Here is a 14,449-nt window from a genome sequence, read left to right on the forward strand (position 1 = left end):
ACAGGCGTACCTGTGCCATTGCAGCTGCCGTGCTTGTCCCTATGGTGTTGGCCCCCTTGGAGATGGCCACGCCGGGAGTTCCAGTTGTGTTTTGCTGGGGGTCGGGACGCTGCCCTTCGCTTCTTTTCACAGCGGCGGGTGCGGGCCTGCGCTTGTGTCTGTGCTTCTCGCCGCTTCTGTGTCGCTCTTTTCCCGGACTCACAGCTTGCGCGCCTTCTTGCTCTTTTGCCTTTTCTCGGTTTCAGTTGTTAGTCGCCCCCACACCCGCGCGCCGCCATCTTGCGCTCCTTCTTCTCCGCCCTCCGCTTCCTTCCTTGTTCCTTTTTTTCCCTTGTTGTACCTTCTTCCTTCTTTCGTGTGTTTCGTTAGACCGCTTTGTGCCTCTTTGCTTCAGACACCTCCTCCTTCGTGCGTGTCTTGCTGGGGGCCGATCCGCCGCTGTAATCGCCGTTAGTTTTGCCCGGGGTGGTGGAGGCTCCGGACTTATGTTCCCACATACAGAAATCCGAAAGCAGAGGAAAAGCAAGGCAGAAGAAAGGCATTGAGGGAGAAAGCAGGGACCTGCCACGGTGGAATGAAGGGGCAGGGAGTTTCTGCTAGTGCATTAAAGGGGGCGATGAGGTGGATTTAAGCGCACACAGCCTTGATATTCACTGCATCAATGCTTAATTGCACTGGTCGCAGGCTTCTGGGAAGAGCTTGTGGCACAAGCACTCTTTCTTCCACAAATTAAGCATCGCTCTCAGGCATTTCGCAGTTGAGGGAGTGCTCTAGGGAATACTTGACTGTGCAAGTGTGAGAGCGCAATTCCACACTTTAAGGGTAATGATGCAATCTTTCTCTATGTTTGCAATTGTGGTTAAGCTTGGCTCTAAAAGGCCCTGATAAGGACCAGCCTTCGGAATGTACAAAGAAAACGTGCAGTATTGAACAATATATAGCGCTTTCATCCACAGGCACGTCATTAATCTGTCATCCATCATTCAACCGTTCACCATTTCATCCATCCACCTATTCAAGCATTCATTATCTATGCATGCATCCTTTTACTTACCAACCCATCAGTAAATGTCATCCATCCATTCATCCATCATCTCAGATTTCCATTTACTCTGCCATCCTTTCTCCTGTCCATCCACCTATCCATTCACTCATCCTTACCCACTCACCCGTCCATCCACCCACTCATTCACAAAGTCCTTTTATTTCAAATTAGTTCCCTTTCATAATGTGCAATGTGCACTGTGTGCTTTGCTTTGGGGGGGTGGGTGAAAGAATTATAAGGTCTTTCAATCCGGCATGGCTGTGGCCATTGAGCGAGAGTGGTGAGCAAAAATAAAACAAGCACTAGCAAAGGCAATAGGTCTGTCCTTAGAGCTGGCTCTACAATGTCTTTTGTTCATTGTACAGCATGAACAACAGAGGAAACAAGCATTTGCAATGAAATAGGTCTCGCATTTGCGAGAGTTTGAGCTATTGGCATTGTAAATGACAGTGCTTTTTTATTTATGTGTTTGGAAACCCTGCAAGCGCTGCGTAAACACGTACTTTGTACTTATACTGGTTACTTATGAGAAGCAAGGCTGGCAGTAACTGCATCTCGTTTACTTCCTACCTTGCTTCTTGCAAGGACTATAAGAATAAAGTGGGTGCTTATGCACCGCTTTCAGGTTTTGTAAACACTTAAATAAAAGACATTGTCATTGACAATGCCAATAGCTCAAACTCTCGCAAATGTGAGACCTATTGCGTTGAAAATGCTTGTTGTTTTTTCAATCTCTCCAGGCGATCAGATGATGATTCTGGGATTTATTGTTTCAAGAACCACCTGCTGGCACTTAGTACAAGCAACTGAAAATATAATTTAGCGCCTATTTACGGAAGTATGCTATGCATTGTCTGAGATTCCTGCACTTGGAAAAAAAACACTAAACTGAAGCTGAAGTCCAAAAATACATGTCACAAAAGTTGATGTCAGAAGTGGGATTCGAACCCACGCCTCCAGAGGAGACTGCGACCTGAACGCAGCGCCTTAGACCACTCGGCCATCCTGACATGCCTCATTGTGCTCTATGACCTACTTTCTTCGTTCTCAAATGAATGCCTCTCACAGACTCTATTTTGGTTTTATTGCCTCTCTTTGTAGTTACAAAACTTTCTGGGGGGGGGGGGGCCTGGAGGGGTTCAGAGGTGTTTTTAAAGATGAGTCAGGACCCTGTATACAAGGAGCTTCTACACTCTCGGCTCGGCTATCACTGGACACAGCTCCATCATTCCCCCCACCCACACCCAATATTCTTGATCTTGTGTGTAAAGTCGCCTTTGATTCTGCGGGTAAAAAATACTTTTTTCTTTGCAGCATTCCTGGGAAGGTGTCACTGCAGCAGGAAATTGTAAAAGTCACAAAACATACATCCGAAGAGTGTGTTTCTCACTCAGTCTGGGCTCAGAGGGTGCAGCTCCCACAGATCGCGGTAGAGCGGGGTTCAGGGCTGCACAGTTGTGAGCTGCGCTGGGTGCGGTTAATCCCTCTGCTACTGCAAACATGTTGCCTCCACTTTCTGCCTTATACATCCCTCCCCTACACTTTATTCATCCCACTTAAAGCTCTGACTCCCCCCCCCCCCCCAAACATTCGATGCCACATTTAAGGGCGGCGTTTTTTCAATAATAGGCATGGGTACTTCCTAATAGAAGGAATGATGAGCCCCCACAGCCCCACCCCCAACCCACCTCACCTTTTTAAAATTAAAAGCACAGCTTTAGTTGGTACGCAGGCAACCCTGGTGACACTGCACCTGCTGCACTATAGATAGCTACGCTCGATACAGAGAGTCAGGGTCTTTTTGTCTTTTCAGTCTCTCAAGGCGATAAGAAGATGATTCTGTGATTTATTGTTTCAAGAGGCCCCTGCTGGCACTTAAAACAAGCAAGGGGAAAAAGAATTTAGCGCTAATTTACGAAAGTATGTTATGCATTGCATTATCTGAAATACCGCCGCTTGGAAAAAACACTGCAATCAAGTCTTAAATTGCATGTTACAAAAACTGATGTCAGAAGTGGGATTCGAACCCACGCCTCCAGAGGAGACTGCGACCTGAACGCAGCGCCTTAGACCGCTCGGCCATCCTGACTTCCACAACAGCGCACAGGGGGCGTGTTTCCCAGCTGATAAAATGACTGCCTTATGATAGTCTTCGGATTTCAGTCTTTGCAGTTAAAAAGACTTCCTGTCCGGGGCCTGGTGGGGTCAGAGATGTTTCTAAGGACTCCTGACCATGGATACCTCTACACTGTGGCCTCGGCTCTGGACACAGCTCCGTAATTTACCACCCAACACTCGGGATAGTGTGTAAAAATATCGTCTTGATTCGGAGGGGGGGGGGAATCTTTTTTTCTTTGCCGCGTTCCTGGAAAGTTGAGCCCCTGCGGCAGATCGCGGTAGAGCGGGGTTCAGGGCTGCACAGTTGTGGGGCGCGGTGGGTGCGGTCAATCCCCACAGCTCCTGCGCACACTGGCGGCCTCCTGTTTCGGGTTTTCATGTTTTTCAAACTGAACAAAACAACTGAAGACGAAGAACCGGGTTCTGAGGGGGATTCACAGCGAAGGAGACGAGATTCAGGGACCCGTGGAGGCGAGCTCTGCCCCCGCAGCCGGGGCTCTGCCCGGGCTCGGGGCTTGTAGCGCCCGGATCTCGGCTGAGCAGCCTCAGGGCGCTGGAAGCATAAAGGCTCCGTCAGCCCCACACCCCCAGCATGCAGCTGCCGCCGGCTGACTCGGAGCCGAGGTGTCTCCGAAACTGAGCGGTGAATTTACTAATCATAGCGGAAAGTTAGCTTAATCATAAAAAGTCCGAATAAAATATTAGTTTTTTACGAAGAAAAGGGCTTAGTAAGTTTTTTGCTGCAGCCGGACAGGAGCAAAACACAGATTGCAAAGAAAGACAGCGAATAAGCGAATACACGTAGCGATAACAGATTTGGAAATAATTTCTGAAGCTAAGAGTTATAATCATGGCTCTTCAGCACATACCAGGAGCGCTGATCAGCAATGTGTGTAAAAGGCCCGTCCAACTGTCCATGTGGGTTTCCGTAGTGTAGTGGTTATCACGTTCGCCTCACACGCGAAAGGTCCCCGGTTCGAAACCGGGCGGAAACACTTTTTACGGAAATATATACTCAAAGATGAGTTAAAGAATATAGCTAGAAAAGAAAGTGATTATCAAAGGCGACTGGCAGGTGACTTCATTTTACTTGAATATATGATAATACAACGCTTACCTGTACCACGCATGGCTTACCACACGTATTTTACTACGCATGTGTCTTTACCACGCAGCATTTGAGCACGCAAGACTATACTCCGCCATATTTACGTTACGATAACCAGCGTCAAAACACGTCTTTCAAAATAGAGATAGGACTTCTATGTGGACGTGCACGCCACGTCGTTGTTGAGGCTCTTTCCTTTCTCTCCTTTGGCACTGAATAGCGTTTTTTTTTCTAAACTTTTCTTTTTTTTTTAAATCCGCTTGTTTTTTAGGGGGGAGAACCCCCTCTTTTTATTGTCCCTTTCACCTAATGATATACACGCAGGACGAAGGAACGAAGACTGGAAGCAATGAAGCTTGCGTTGTAAAAACTTTCGTGGAATGCACCCGCGGTGAAAATACGTTTGCGTGGTAAGTGACTCGTTGTAAACGTAAAGCGTGGTAATGCGTTCGTGGTAAATGATGTTTCCCATTTTACTTCGGCAGTAAACTCTTATTAATGTCTGCAGAACAAAGAAAATCACACACTCCCAATGAATTTGCTGTTCAAAAGACATAACTGGATGCTGGCACCGCCCATCTTTAGAGATGAAGATGAGACCTGCAGATGACAGGCAGCTCTTTGCAGCAGGCTTGGCCCTATTAGGCATTTCACAGTCATCATGTATTTGATATATTCTCCTTGTGAGACACTCATCCACCCAGGCCTCGGCAACCCCGGGGCGTCTTGTCACTGAGATTTCAGGGTTCAGAGGACTAGTTTATAAAGGCGCTCTATGAAGAGATAATGCAGGGGCTCACATCTTTCCCATGCAGGGTCTCACATGTTTCCCATGCAGGCTCTTACATGTTTCCCATGCAGGCTCTTACATGTTTCTAATGCAGACTCTTACATGTTTCCCATGCAGGCTCTTACATGTTTCCCATGCAGGCTCTTACATGTTTCCCATGCAGGCTCTTACATGTTTCCCATACAGGGTCTCACATGTTTCCCATGCAGGGTCTCACATGTTTCCCAGGCAGGGTCTCACATGTTTCCCATGCAGGCTCTTACATGTTTCCCATGCAGGCTCTCACATGTTTCCCATGCAGGCTCTCACATGTTTGCCGTGCAGGGTCTCACATGTTTACCATGCAGGGTCTCTCATGTTTCCCATGCAGGCTCTTACATGTTTCCCATGCAGGCTCTTACATGTTTCCCATGCAGGGTCTCACATGTTTCCCATGCAGGCTCTCACATGTTTCCCATGCAGGCTCTTACATGTTTCCCATGCAGGCTCTTACATGTTTCCCATGCAGGGTCTCACATGTTTCCCATGCAGGGTCTCACATGTTTCCCATGCAGGCTCTTACATGTTTTCCATGCAGGCTCTCACATGTTTCCCATGCAGGCTCTCACATGTTTCCCATGCAGGCTCTTACATGTTTCCCATGCAGGCTCTTACATGTTTCTAATGCAGACTCTTACATGTTTCCCATGCAGGCTCTTACATGTTTCCCATGCAGGCTCTTACATGTTTCCCATGCAGGCTCTTACATGTTTCCCATACAGGGTCTCACATGTTTCCCATGCAGGGTCTCACATGTTTCCCAGGCAGGGTCTCACATGTTTCCCATGCAGGCTCTTACATGTTTCCCATGCAGGCTCTCACATGTTTCCCATGCAGGCTCTCACATGTTTGCCGTGCAGGGTCTCACATGTTTACCATGCAGGGTCTCTCATGTTTCCCATGCAGGCTCTTACATGTTTCCCATGCAGGCTCTTACATGTTTCCCATGCAGGCTCTTACATGTTTCCCATGCAGGGTCTCACATGTTTCCCATGCAGGCTCTCACATGTTTCCCATGCAGGCTCTTACATGTTTCCCATGCAGGCTCTTACATGTTTCCCATGCAGGGTCTCACATGTTTCCCATGCAGGGTCTCACATGTTTCCCATGCAGGCTCTTACATGTTTTCCATGCAGGCTCTCACATGTTTCCCATGCAGGCTCTCACATGTTTGCCATGCAGGGTCTCACATGTTTACCATGCAGGGTCTCTCATGTTTCCCATGCAGGCTCTTACATGTTTCCCATGCAGGCTCTTACATGTTTCCCATGCAGGCTCTCACATGTTTCCCATGCAGGCTCTCACATGTTTGCCATGCAGGGTCTCACATGTTTACCATGCAGGGTCTCTCATGTTTCCCAGGCAGGGTCTCACATGTTTCCCTGGGTCTCACATGTTTCCCAAGCAGGGTCTCACATGTTTCCCATACAGGTTCTCACATGTTTCCCATGCAGGCTCTCACATGTTTGCCATGCAGGGTCTCACATGTTTGCCATGCAGGGTCTCACATGTTTACCATGCAGGGTCTCTCATGTTTCCCATGCAGGCTCTCACATGTTTCCCATGCAGGGTCTCACATGTTTCCTATGCAGGGTCTCACATGTTTCCCATGCAGGCTCTTACATGTTTCCCATGCAGGCTCTCACATGTTTCCCATGCAGGCTCTCACATGTTTCCCATGCAGGGTCTCACATGTTTCCTATGCAGGGTCTCACATGTTTCCCATGCAGGCTCTTACATGTTTCCCATGCAGGGTCTCACATGTTTCCCATACAGGGTCTTACATGTTTCCATACAGGGTCTCTCATGTTTCCCAGAACTTCAGTAGTAGTATGTGGGGCTCTGTACGCAGAGCCTGCAAAAGAATGTGCAAATTAGGAGCGCTCTGACTGAAAAGGGATACTTGTAACAGCAGATGGCGCAAACATCAATATCAAAGAGCATTAACCTGCTGAGCTGCACTGCTAGACCTTCTGACACGTGTCACTTGACCTCAGTGTGCAGAGTGACACAGCCATGGCTGCTCCTGTCAATCACCAGCATGCAGGGCTGAGTGTAGTGAGACTGCTGCCAGCCCACAGCGCTCTCTGCTTGTAGTGAGACTGCTGCCAGCCCACAGCACTCTCTGCTTGTAGTGAGACTGCTGCCAGCCCCAGCCCCAACGCTCTCTGCTTGTAGTAAGACTGCTGCCAGCCCACAGCTCTCTGCTTGTAGTGAGACTGCTGCCGGCCCACAGCGCTCTCTGCTTGTAGTGAGAGTGCTCCCAGCCCACAGCGCTCTCTGCTTGCAGTGAGACTGCTGCCAGACCACAGTGCTCTCTGCTTGCAGTGAGACTGCTGCCAGAGCACAGTGCTCTCTGCTTGTAGTGAGACTGCTGCCAGCCCCAGCCCCAACGCTCTCTGCTTGTAGTAAGACTGCTGCCAGCCCACAGCTCTCTGCTTGTAGTGAGAGTGCGCCCAGCCCACAGCGCTCTCTGCTGCCAGTGAGACTGCTGCTGGCCTACAGAGTTCTCAACTTGTAGTCACGACCAGAGGAACAGTCTATGGAAGGGAAGTGTGTGGCGCAGATAAGAGGGTGCATCTGACTCTGTAGTCTGGGACGTCCTGTCGTCAATTCATATGTCCAATTAAATGCATTTGTGTAGTCTAGAAGCTTATGTAGATCAGCGTCATGCACTGATATCGATCAATCAGGGATTTAGATAGCGCTGTACTCACCCTTGAGGGTCTCAAGGCGTAAATGTAAATGGATACTTGTATAGTGCACTACTCACCCGCTAGGGTCTTGTTAGACGGACCGGGAGGGTCGGCCGAGGACAAGGGGAGAGGTCTCCGGGGAGAGCCGTCTCCAGCGAACCGTACAGACGAGTAACTTCCCCCCCACAGACGGACACCACACAATGATAAAGTTCAACGATACTTTATAGGCAATTCTTTAAGTACGGTAGAATGGTACAAGGAGGTCTGGACTCAGGGGTCCCCTCTATTCTGGTCTCTGTTTGGGAAAAGGGTAGCGGGACAGTCTTGTTACCAAAAAGATGGAAATAGCTCTCAATCCTCGAGCTCGGTGGTGTAGATGAACGGGCCGCGGCGGAGCCAGCGGGTCCCGAGATGGATGAAGGAAGACGACGGTCCGCGGCAGAGCCAGCAGGTCCCGATGAAGGTGGTGGTTACAAACGGTCCGCGGCCACGCCAGCAGGTCCCGACGACGATGAAGGATAGGGTGGTTCCCAAAGCCGCGGCAGCGCCAGCAGGCAGGACGAGGGTGCACAAGACAGAGCTACGGCAGCGCCAGTAGTCCGTCAAGGATGAGTTCTTCTTTGCGTCTCTCGACTCCAAGATACAACTCCCGTCCTGCTCTGGAGCTGCCCCAGTTATAGGGCTGGTGTGCTTTGATGTCCGGACCCTCGCACTTGGAGGTCGGGAGGTCCGGGATGAGGGGGTTCAGACACCCAGCAGGGGGGTGGAGCCAGCGCCCGGGGAGGCGATGGGCGAGCGGCACTTGGCGGGGGAGAGCCATCGACACCTCTTGCTCCCATTGACTGACCAAGTAGCCCGCTCACCTCCTGGGTGGATGTTGGTGCCGGAATGTCTGAGGCCTGGCCAGGCCCAGGGTTGAGGTCGATCGGGGGCCAGGCGGCCTCGTGGTGGAGTGTCCAAGATGGCGCCCAGGATGGGCGCGCAGGCCGGTAGTGGGTCGGCCTACGCGGTCAACAGGTTCGAGTGTAGGGGTCCCTGCGGGGACGGTGGACGTGCAATGGTGGTGTGTGGTACTTGCGTGGCTGGTTCGGGCCTGGTTGGGCCGGGGGAGAGCAGCCCTTCATGTGGCCTGTCCAACATGCGTCCCCCCCAGCTGAAGGCGGGGAGAGTTACCCATTCTCTTGGGGACTCTTCTCGTCGAGGCGGAAGAACCGGGACAGGCCATCTGCGTTGGCGTGATCTGGCCCAGGCCGATGTTCAACTGTGAAGTCCATCCCTTGTAGGGAGATGGACCAGCGTAGTAACTTCGGGTTTTCCCCCCGCATCTGCATCAGCCACTGCAGGGGTCGGTGGTCGGTCTGTACCCGAAAGGGTGTGCCAAAAAGGTAGGGCCGGAGCTTCTTGAGGGCCCATACCACCGCGAAGGCCTCCCTCTCTATGGTGCTCCAGCGTTGTTCCCGTGGTAGGAGTCGCCGGCTGATGAAGGCCACCGGCTGATCACGGCCCTCGGTGTTCACTTGAGACAGGACTGCCCCAATGCCATGGTCGGAGGCATCCGTCTGGACGATGAACTCCCGGCTGTAGTCGGGGGCCTGGAGCACAGGGGCGGAGCACATGGCGGCTTTCAATTGTTCAAATGCAGCTTGACACTCTGGGGTCCAGTTGACTTTCTGGGGCTGATTTTTTGACGTGAGCTCTGTGAGGGGCCTCACGATAGTACCATAGTCTTTCACGAACCTTCGGTAATAGCCCGTGAGGCCCAGGAAGGCTCGTACCTCGGTCTGGGTAATGGGGGGCTGCCAGGACTGGATGGCGGCAATTTTTAGCTGCAGAGGGGCCACCAGGCCGCTTCCCACCTGGTGCCCGAGGTAGGTTACAGACCCTTGCCCAATTTGACATTTGCTGGCCTTGATCGTGAGGCCAGCTTGCTGAAGGGCGTGCAGCACTGCTCGGAGGTGGTGGAGGTGCTCGGACCACTGGTTGCTGTATACAGCGATGTCGTCTAAGTAGGCGGCGCTGAATCCTTCGAGCCCCGCCAGGACCTGATTGACGAGCCGTTGGAATGTTGCTGGGGCATTCTTCATGCCGAAGGGCATGACTGTGAAATGGTAATGGCCATCGGGAGTGGAAAAGGCAGAACGTTCTTGTGCCCGGGGTGTGAGGCCGATTTGCCAGTAGCCCGCCGTCAGGTCGAAGATACTGAGGTAGCGGGCAGCTCCCATGCGGTCGATTAGTTCATCTGCCCGGGGGATGGGATGTGCGTCTGTCCTGGTGACCGCATTCAAGCCCCGGTAGTCGACGCAGAACCGGAGTTCTGGGGTGGTGCCGGGGGCAGCTGCTTTGGGGACCAGTACTACCGGGCTGGCCCAGGGGCTGTCTGAGGGCTCGATGACCCCGAGCGTGAGCATTTTGGCTACTTCCTCCTGGATGCAGGCCCGTACCCGATCTGGCACGCGGTAGGCCCGGTGGCGGATAGGGGGGCTGTCCCCAGTGTCCACATCGTGCGTACACCAGGAAGTGACACCTGGGGTGAGGGAGAACAGGCTGGCGAATTGTGACAGGAGCACTTGGCACTCCTGGTGTTGCTCTCGGGTGAGGGCCTCTGAGAGTCGGACCCCATCTACGGAACCGTCTTTCTCCCGCGTTCGTAGGAGGTCCGGGAGGGGCTCGGAGTCCTCTTCAGCCCCATTGTCTGTGGCCATCAGGAGGCTGAGTTCTGTCCGTACAAAGTGCGGTTTCAGTCTGTTAGCGTGGAGGTTCCGGGAAGATTCCAAGTCGATGAGATAGGTAGCCGGACCCTTGCGCTCGACCACTTTGAAGGGCCCTGTCCACTTGTCTTGTAGGGCGCAGGGTTCGGTGGGGGACATCACCCATACCTGTTGCCCAGGTTCAAATTCGATGGAGGAGGCATTCCGGTCATACCACCTTTTCATGTCCTCCTGACTGGCCTCTAGGTTGGCTTTTGCTAGTTCTCGGAATCGCCGGGTCTGGTTGCGGAGTGTTAGGAGGTAGCGGAAAACATCTGGTGGGTTCTTTAGAGGGGGCATCTCCCAGCCTTCCTTAACTAGGCTGAGCGGCCCGCGTACGGGGTGTCCATATAGCAGTTCAAATGGGCTGAAGCCCAGGGACTTCTGGGGAACCTCTCGATATGCGAAGAGGAGGCACGGCAGCAGCACATCCCACTGGCGACGGAGGGGCTCTTCCAACCCCCCGATCATCCCTTTGAGCGTGCGGTTGAACCGCTCAACGAGTCCGTTTCCTTGAGGGTGATAGGGGGTCGTGAACCGGTAGGTAACCCCGCACTGTTGCCAGAGAGATTTCATATATTTCGAAATAAAGTTCGTGCCTCTGTCACTGACGACCTCCCGGGGGAAGCCCACCCGGGAGAAGATTCCCATCAGAGCCCGGCCGACTACCGGGGCTGTCACAGTCCGTAGGGGAACAGCCTCCGGGTAGCGGGTGGCGTGGTCCACTAGCACCAGGATGAATCGATGGCCTTGTTTTGTGCGCGGGTCCAGGGGCCCTACGATATCGATTCCGACCCTCTCGAACGGGGTGGTGACCACGGGAAAAGGTTGCAGGGGGGCTTTCAGTTTGCGGCCGCTCTTCCCACTGGCTTGGCACGTGGGGCAAGATCGGCAATGCTGGTGTACATTGTCCCTCATTTTGGGCCAGAAGAAGTGGGTCACCAGGCGGCTATAGGTTTTGTCTTGACCCAAGTGTCCTGCCAGGGGGACATCGTGGGCCAGGTTTAGCAGAAAGTCTCTAAAACGGAGGGGTACCACTAGGACTCGACTGGCCCCCAGCTCCGCGATTCTTTGCTCACTGTACAGCAGATCATTGTCCCAGTAGACCCAGTGAGTTCCGGAGGTATCCCCTGCGCTTTGGGCTAGCGCTTGCTGGCGGAGTCCCTCGAGGGAGGGACAGGTCTTTTGTTCTTGGCGAAATTGTTCTTGCGTGGGCCCCCCCTCTTGAGGCCACTGGTCGAGGTTAGCGAGGTCTGGAGGTTGAGCTGGTTCGGGGGGGACGTCACGGTCGGTGGTTTCGGCGGGGGCGACCGGAGGCGGTGGCGCCGGCCATTCGAGTTCCTCTGGGCGGGTGTTGGCACGGGCGGTCATGGACCGGGTGGTGACGCACGCCCAGTCCGGGACGCCCAGCATCCCCAGGTGCTCTTTTCGTTCGACTGCTGCCCATGGAGAGCTTTCCAGGTCATTACCCAGGAGGCAGTCTACGGGGGCATCATCTCGGACCGTCACCTTCAACATGCCGGAGACCCCTCCCCATTCGAAGGGGACGCAGGCCATCCGACACAGACTTTCTGAGTTATCGGCTGAACGTACAGGGCAGAGAATGTTTGGTAAGTATTGTTCGGGGGTCACCAGGTGACAGCGGACGGCTGTTACACTGGCCCCAGTGTCACGAAGGGCTTCAGCCCGGCGTCCATTGATGCCCACCCATTGGCTGTACTTCTGGGTATTAGCGGGTAGGGGGACCCGCGGGACCATGTCTCTCCCTCCTAGGCAGGCGAGAGCCATGGCGGCTGGCTCCCATTCTTGGTGTTCCTGTTCATATTCTTCTTGTTCCTCTGAGATCTGTTCCTCCCCCAGAGCAGCAGCGGCTACTTGGCGGGGTCTTGGGCTCTGGTACTGGGGGCAGTTTGGGTCGTTTGCATAGTGTCCGACTCGTTGGCATCGATGGCAGGTAACATTGGCTCGATGTCCCGGTCGCGCTGGGGTGCTGCCCCGGTTGGCCGGGGGGGTGGTGCTGGTAGTGGGGGTGACCGGAGCGTTGCTCCTTCCGCGTCCTTGGCCTCCACCTCCTCGGGGACGGTGCTGACCATTGTTGTTCCTGTTCTGTTCGGAGGACCCATTTCGACTCACTCTGGTGATCTCCCACCGGTCTGCTTCGGCTGCGAGCTGCCGGGGATCCGTTAACTTGCTGTCGAGGAGGTGCTGGCGAAGTTCAATGAAGCAATTGTTCGACAGATGCTCCCATACCATAAGATTGAACAGTTGTTCGTAGGTTGTGACCTTGCTTCCTTTGATCCAGCCCTCGAAGGCTCGGCTAAAGTAATTGACATAGTCCACCCAAGTTGTACCCGGGATGCGGGTGCAGTCTCGGAACCTCTGACGGTACATTTCGGGTGTGAGGCCATAGCGGGTGAGGAGTGCAGCTTTCATATGGTCATAGGAGGTCATCTGGTGGTCCGGGAGTTGCAGCAGGGCGTCGCGGCCCTCATTGAGGAATCTCCCCCACAGACCGGCCCCCCAATCGCTTTTATCGATCCGGTGTGCAGTCATAGCGATTTCATAGGCCTTAAACCATTGCTGGATGTCGTCCTCTCGGAAGTATTCTCGAACGACATCCTTGGGGATGTGTACCTTCTTCTCTGTTGCCCCTGGAGTGTGGGGTTGCTCGGGCACCCCTGTTTCTTTATTCTGTTTGCGTAGGTCGATTTCAGCTAATTTCCGCTCATGTTCATATGCCAGTTTCTTTTCCTCGAGCTCCCTTTGTCTCTGTTTCTCCTCTCTTTCTTCTCGGAGACGCAGGTGCTCTAAGTTGATTTTCTGTTCGGCCAACTTTAGTTCAACGTCCATTTTGAGCCGGGCCATTTCCAGCTCGTGTAGTCGGGTTCTTTCTCGTTCCTGGATCTCGTCTGGCGAGAGACCCGTTCTTCGTTCTTCAGGGGCCATGGGGGTTTGTGCTGCGATGTCTTGATCGGGGGTTCCGGCAGCCCCGGTTTCTGCCCAAGATTCTAGGGCCTGCTTAAAGTCATCTTTGGTATTTAGTCCGGTGGTAGCGATACCTAATTCGATACAGAACTGTTTAAGTTCACGATGGCTGTATTCGTCCAATTTCTCCATCTGGAATTTCTCCGTTGATCCGCTGTCTTTAGTTGACATCGTGATTCGCCGTGGGGTGAGCTACTCTCTGTACGGTTTATGCGGTGATTCGGATCCCGTCGCTGGCCACCAATGTTAGACGGACCGGGAGGGTCGGCCGAGGACAAGGGGAGAGGTCTCCGGGGAGAGCCGTCTCCAGCGAACCGTACAGACGAGTAACTTCCCCCCCACAGACGGACACCACACAATGATAAAGTTCAACGATACTTTATAGGCAATTCTTTAAGTACGGTAGAATGGTACAAGGAGGTCTGGACTCAGGGGTCCCCTCTATTCTGGTCTCTGTTTGGGAAAAGGGTAGCGGGACAGTCTTGTTACCAAAAAGATGGAAATAGCTCTCAATCCTCGAGCTCGGTGGTGTAGATGAACGGGCCGCGGCGGAGCCAGCGGGTCCCGAGATGGATGAAGGAAGACGACGGTCCGCGGCAGAGCCAGCAGGTCCCGATGAAGGTGGTGGTTACAAACGGTCCGCGGCCACGCCAGCAGGTCCCGACGACGATGAAGGATAGGGTGGTTCCCAAAGCCGCGGCAGCGCCAGCAGGCAGGACGAGGGTGCACAAGACAGAGCTACGGCAGCGCCAGTAGTCCGTCAAGGATGAGTTCTTCTTTGCGTCTCTCGACTCCAAGATACAACTCCCGTCCTGCTCTGGAGCTGCCCCAGTTATAGGGCTGGTGTGCTTTGATGTCCGGACCCTCGCACTTGGAGGTCGGGAGGTCCGGGATGAGGGGTTCAGACACCCAGCAGGG

General features: G+C 53.3%; 3 non-coding genes across 3 annotated transcripts; 1 reads left to right on the plus strand and 2 right to left on the minus strand.

Moving 5' to 3' along the window:
* Nucleotides 1-1,972: 1,972 nt before the first annotated feature.
* On the minus strand, nucleotides 1,973-2,055 carry TRNAL-CAG (transfer RNA leucine (anticodon CAG)). The gene has a single exon. It is a non-coding gene; the product is annotated as a tRNA-Leu (tRNA).
* Nucleotides 2,056-3,051: 996 nt separating this feature from the next.
* On the minus strand, nucleotides 3,052-3,134 carry TRNAL-CAG (transfer RNA leucine (anticodon CAG)). Its single transcript has one exon. It is a non-coding gene; the product is annotated as a tRNA-Leu (tRNA).
* A 951-nt stretch (nucleotides 3,135-4,085) lies between these two features.
* On the plus strand, nucleotides 4,086-4,158 carry TRNAV-CAC (transfer RNA valine (anticodon CAC)). The gene has a single exon. It is a non-coding gene; the product is annotated as a tRNA-Val (tRNA).
* The last annotated feature ends 10,291 nt before the right edge of the window (nucleotides 4,159-14,449 follow it).

This window comes from Lissotriton helveticus, chromosome 1_2, assembly GCF_964261635.1.
Source record: "Lissotriton helveticus chromosome 1_2, aLisHel1.1, whole genome shotgun sequence".
Lineage (NCBI taxonomy): Eukaryota > Metazoa > Chordata > Amphibia > Caudata > Salamandridae > Lissotriton > Lissotriton helveticus.